Source organism: Triticum dicoccoides, chromosome 2B, assembly GCF_002162155.2.
Source record: "Triticum dicoccoides isolate Atlit2015 ecotype Zavitan chromosome 2B, WEW_v2.0, whole genome shotgun sequence".
In the NCBI taxonomy this organism is placed as follows: Eukaryota; Viridiplantae; Streptophyta; class Magnoliopsida; order Poales; family Poaceae; genus Triticum; species Triticum dicoccoides.
In genome coordinates this window covers 14383097-14389156 of record NC_041383.1, presented here as the reverse complement: position 1 = coordinate 14389156, position 6060 = coordinate 14383097, and positions in this window count along the sequence as shown.

The following is a 6060-nucleotide window of genomic DNA, read 5'->3' as shown; positions in this document are numbered from 1 at the left end:
GTCCGGCTGGGGTGCGCGGGTGCGGTTTGGGGGCAGACATTTTTTTTACACAAGTGGTGGGTGGGTGAGGTGGGGAGAGAAAGAGAGGGGTGGGGCCGGGCTGGAAGAGAGAGAGAGGGGAGGGGCCGGGCTGGGAGAGAGGGAAGGAGAAATTTTTTTAGAAGAAGAGGCGGAAGGAGATAGTTCGACCTCTTTGCCATCTGCCAGCCGCTGGCTGATGGCAAAGATATGGGCCTTTGCCATCCGCTGGCAGATGGCAAAGAGGTGGGGCTACTGTGCCGTTACAGCGTTGTTATCCATTGGGCCCCACCCACTTCTTTGCCATCTGCCAACAGACGGAAAATATTCTTTGCCATCTGCTGGCAGATGGCAAAGAGGTGGGTTGACAGGCCGTTACAGCACTGGACCCTACCCACCTCTTTGCCATCTGCTGGCAGATGGCAAAGATTATTTGCCATCCACTAGCATATGGCAAAGAATTGGCTGATGGCAACCATGTTCTTTGTCGTCTGTCAGTTCTTTGCCATCTGTTTTTTATAAGCAGATGGCAAAGACTTTCTTTGCCATCAGCTGGCAGATGGCAAAGAGCTGGCTGATGGCAAATTCCCAGTTTCCAGTAGTGTTCCAGGACCTTAGTCCATCTATCAGTTAGCAGATCTTGATCAGCTTGATGATGCTGCTGCTTTTTCTTCAGGCTTTGTAGTGGCTATAAGCCGGCGCTTGAAGCGCTCCTGCTCGACGGGATCCTCGGTCATGATGAATTCTTCGTCGCCAAGGCTCACCTCGTCTTCGGAGAGGGTCACGCAATTATCATCCTCTGATTCTCCATCTATTGCCTATTCCTTAGGGCTAGCTTGCCCATCTTCTCGCTCGGCCTGCTCGAAGCCTGGCTAGGCGGGATGGTTTTTGTCTTCGGCACCATCCGGATTGCTATCATCTCTTGTGCCGGTATTGCTATTTTTGCTATGGCGGGGCTTAGAGCGGCGCCTATGACGCCGATGCTTAGATTGCTTCTCAAGGGGATTATCCTCCATTGCCTCATCGCCATTGCTTTCTTTGGGGGTGTCCACCATATATATATCGTATGATGAGGTGGCTGTCCAGCGCCCTGTGGGCGGTGGTTCCTGTTCTTCTCATGCATCATCGTCCATACCGTCGATGTCTTCGGAGTCGAAGTCAAGCATGTCGGTTAAGTCATCGACAGTGGCTATTAAATGGGTGGTGGGTGGGGAACGAATTTCTTCGTCGTCCACTTCCCACTCAAGCCGGACATAGTTCAGCCAAGAGTCCCCTGTCAGAGAGAGAGACCTTAATGAATTTAGCATGTTGCACAAGGGCAAGTGCTGAAAGATATCCGCGGAGGTAAATTCCATGATCGGTACCCAATCAGATTCGACAGACACGGACGCACATGGTTCGGAACCTATGGCCGGAGACGAGTCCGAGGGTCCGATGACCCAGATTTCTTTGGAGGTGAAGTCTATGTTTGGCTCTAGCGCCGACGAGTGTGCGGCCTCCGTGGCGGGGTCTATCCACCCATCCTCGGATGGCACGATCTGCTCCGAATTAAGAGCCTTGGCAGCCGTAGGTGTGATCTCCCAAACATCGCCCGATGGCAGATCTAAGTCATGCTCGTCGTGACTGTTCGGCGCACCTGACATGGGCTCGATTCCTTCGAACATCAAGTCTCCACAGATGTCGGCAGTATAGTTCAAGTTTCCAAACCTGACCTGATGGCTAGGGCCGTAGCTATCGATATGCTCCAGATGGCCAAGCGAGTTGGCTCACAGTATGAAGCCGCCGAATACGAAGATTTGTCTGGGGAGGAAAACCTCACCCTTGATCGCATCATTACAGATGACTGAAGGAGCCATTAAGCCTTACCATGACGGCACAGTACAACTCTCAATGAAAGCACCAATGTCGGTGTCAAAACCGGCGGATCTCGAGTAGGGGGTCCCGAACTGTGCGTCTAAGGCTAATGGTAACAGGAGGCGGGGGACACAATGTTTACCCAGGTTCGGGCCCTATCGATGTAGGTAATACCCTACTTCCTGCTTGATTGATCTTGATGATATGAGTATTACAAGATATAGCACGAGATCGTAGAGGCTAAACCCTAGAAGCTAGCCTATGATTATGATTGTTCTTGTCCTACGGACTAAACCCTCCTATTTATACAGACACCGGAGAGGTCTAGGGTTACACAGAGTCGGTTACAGAGAAGGAGATCTACATATCCGAATTGCCAAGCTTGCCTTCCATGCAATGGAGAGTCCCACCCGGACACGGGACGAAGTCTTCAATCTTGTATCTTCATAGTCCAATATTCCGGCGAAAGGATATAGTCTGGTGTCCGAGGACCCCCTAATCCAGGACTCCCTCAACAGCAAGGACCAAAGGCATTTCCTCCGCCGTGAGAACAGTCGCCTCCACGGCAAGGGCTTGATGCCTCGCCGGAGTCGGTTGTCCCACAACAGCCTTGGCGTCCATGGCAACACCTTCGCCGGTGGCTCTAGGGAGCTCGGTGGGGAAGTACTTGTTGGGGCCGTACTTCCTTCGCTTGTTCTGCTCTGTTGATGGTTCAACGGGTGGTTGGGTTAACCGAAGCACAAAAGTACCTGGTTCCACAGGTAGCTTGAGGGCAGCGCGCTTCGACAGGTAGTCGGCGATGTCATTCTCCGATCGAGGGACATGCTCTGCCAGTATACCATCAAATCACTCCTCCAGTTTCCTCACTTCATCAACGTAAGCCTCCATCTACAGGCTTTGATAATCCTTTTTGACATGCCTGACGACAAGCTGTCAATCACCCCTGACGATGAGCTTCTTGACCCCGAGGTCTGCGGCGATCCTGAGACCAGCAAGCAATCCCTCATACTCGTCAGTGTTGTTCGTCGACATCTCCCTGGGAAAGTGCAACTGGATCATGTACTTGAGGTGCTCTCCGGTGGGTGCGACGAGCAGCACACCAGCACCGGAACCTTGTAGCGGAAAAGCCCCATCAAAGTACATAATCCAGTTGTGACTTGTTTCCTTGCCGGGAAGAGTGGTCTCCTGGATCTCTTTGTCGGGCATTGAGGTCCATTCAGCAACGAACTCCGCCAGGACTCTGCTCTGAATCGTTGAGGTGCTTTCGAACTTCAAACCAAAACTTGACAGCTCCAAGGCCCATTCCACCATCCTCCCCATTGCATCTAGGTTATGCAGTATCCGTTGCAATGGGAGGCGGGTGACAATAGTGATCTCGTGCGCTTGGAAGTAATGACGCAGCTTCCTCGAGGCCATAATGAGGCCGAAGAGCAATTTCTGCACACCAGTGTACCTCGATCTAGCCCCCTGCAGGAGGGAGCTGACGAAGTAAACCGGGTGCTGCATCACCTTCTTCTTCTTGCACCACTTTGCTTTGTTATGTGGGCCCTGTCGCACTGGCGTCAAACCTTGCCGGGGGCCAGGCCTTGCCGAGACTAGGCCTTGCCGGGGAGGGTTCTGGTTCGCCATCCGTCGACTATGTTGTTGCTGCTGCCTCTTTGTCGACCTCCCTCTCTGCCACCAGTGCGGTGCTAACCACTTGATTCATTACTGCTAGATACAGCAGCAACGTTTCTTGTGGTTTGGGCGAAACCATCCCTGTGGTAGAGGAGAGGTATTTCTTCAAATCTTGCGGTGCCGCCTCGGCCTCCGGGGTCCAATCCATCGGGCCCGCCTTCTTCAAGATTTTCAAAAACGGAAGGGTACGCTCAGCGGACTTGGAGATGAATCTGCTCATGGCGGCGACGCAACCAGTGAGCCGATGCACATCTTTGATCCGCTTAGGTGCCTCAATCTGCTCAATGGCCTTGATCTTGTCTGGGTTTGCCTCAATCCCACGCTGCGACACAAATAACCTGAGGAGCTTGCCGGACGGGACACCGAAGACGCACTTCTCAGGGTTCAGCTTGAGGTTGATCTTGCGCATGTTTGCAAACGTTTCCTCCAGATCTTGCACAAGTGTTGCTTTGTCCTTGGTTTTGACCACTATGTCATCCATATAAGCTTCCATATTTCTATGTAGCTCGGGCTCAAAACCAATTTGGACTGCTCTCGCAAAGGTCGAGCCAGCACTCTTCAACCCGAAAGGCATCCGTAAAAAGCAGGACGTACCACATGGGGTGATGAATGTTGTCTTCTCCTCATCCTCTCTTGTCATGAAGATCTGGTGGTACCCTGACTAGGCATCGAGGAATGGTAGCAGGTTACTCCCGACCTTGGAGTCAACAATCTGGTCGACGCGCGGTAACGGGAAAGGATCTTTTGGACAAGCTTTATTGATATTTGTATAATCAATACACAGCCTCCATTTCCCGTTTGCCTTGTGCACCACTACCCGATTGCCCAGCCACGTCGGATGGAGCACCCCTCTTACCAAGCCCGCCGCCACTAGCTTCCTTATCTCTTCCGTGATGAACTCCTGCCTCTCCAGAGCTTGCGTCCTGACCTTCTGCTTGACGGGCCGCGCATGAGGACAGACATCAAGATGGTGCTCAATCACTTCCCTGGGAACGCCGGGGATGTCGGATGCTTGCCATGCAAACACATCAACATTCGCCCGCAGGAAAGTGACGAGCTCGCTTTCCTATTTGTCATCGAGTGTGGAGCTTATGGTGAAAGCTCCTCCCGTGCCGTCCTCCTTGACGGACACCTTCTTGGTCTCTGGCGGCGCAGCTCTGGACTTCTTGCTCTTGCCGGTGGAGCTCTCTGGCATGTCCTCAATGGGAGCGCAACACCCTGTAGAGGTGCGCTTGCCGGAGTGGGTGCGAGAGGTCTCGCCCGTCTTCTTCCCTCCCGGGGCTTCATCGGCAGGAGCAAGTGCCTTGGTGGTAGTTACTGGAACTGCTTCCTGGTAGAGTTGGTCAGCGCAAATCAGCGCATCTTTCTTGTCGGAGGGGATGGTGATGATGTTCATCGGCCCGGGCATCTTCAGCATGTTGTAGGCGTAATGGGAAACCGCCATGAACTTGGCTAGTGCCGGGCGGTCGAGCATCCTGTTGTAGGGCAAGGGGATCTCGGCCACATCGAAGACAATCCTCTCCGTCCTGTATTTCAACTCGCCTCCAAATGTCACGGGCAGCGTGACCTTTCCCTTCGGTTGGCTTCTCCCTGGGTTGACCCCTTGAAACGTGCCCGTCTCCTCGAGGTCTCCATCAGGGATTTGCAGCCTCTTGATCACAACAGGCGAGATTAAGTTCAGACTGGCTCCGCTGTCAACTAGCATCTTTGTCACCTTGAGGTTGTGGATCGTTGGTGAAACCAACAACGTCAAGCACCCGACCGTAGTAGTGAGATCAGGGTGGTCCTCGGTGTCAAAGATGATAGGCGTGCTGGACCACTTCAGTGGATTCCATGCTTCGAGTGATGGCTCCACTGATGTGACCTCACGCGCCCACTGCTTGAGCTGGCGGTGAGATGTGTGCAACGAGGCGCCACCGCTGACGCACATGGCCTATGGAGCTTTCTGAAACTCGTGGTCCCCGGACTCGTCATGCTCGTCATGATCATCGTCTTCCTGCTTCCTGTCACGGCCCCGGGCGGGCCTCTCTTGCTGGTTATCCTTGCCGCAGCGGCCTCCTTGGCCGCCACGCTTCTTGTCGGATTCTTGGGCGCCGTCTTGGCCCTTCTCCTGTCCCTCCTTTCATATTCGGCTTTATGCTTCTCAGCAAGCAGCTCAACTTGTCGGCGGTTCTGGAGGTCGTGGCCTTTGGTGCGGTGGATCTTGCAATACTACTTGTCGGAGCCTTTTGGCTTGTCGGCAGCCGCCAAGGCCTGGCAGGCGGCACACCCGGCAACCTCCTTGCCAGGGTCGCTCGCCTTGGCCTTCTTGGCGGTACCGGTGTCGTCGGACCCCTCGATAGCAAGTATAGTCTTTCCCTTGCGCTTCCTGTTGCGGCGCCGGCCCTTCTTCGTCGGGGCAGCGGTGTCGCCGTCTGTGGAGTCATTTTCCGTGCCGGCGTTCTCGCTGGGGTACTTCCTCCCCTCTTCAGCCCGAGCACACCGATCGGCCAGAACATAAAGCTCGGCCAC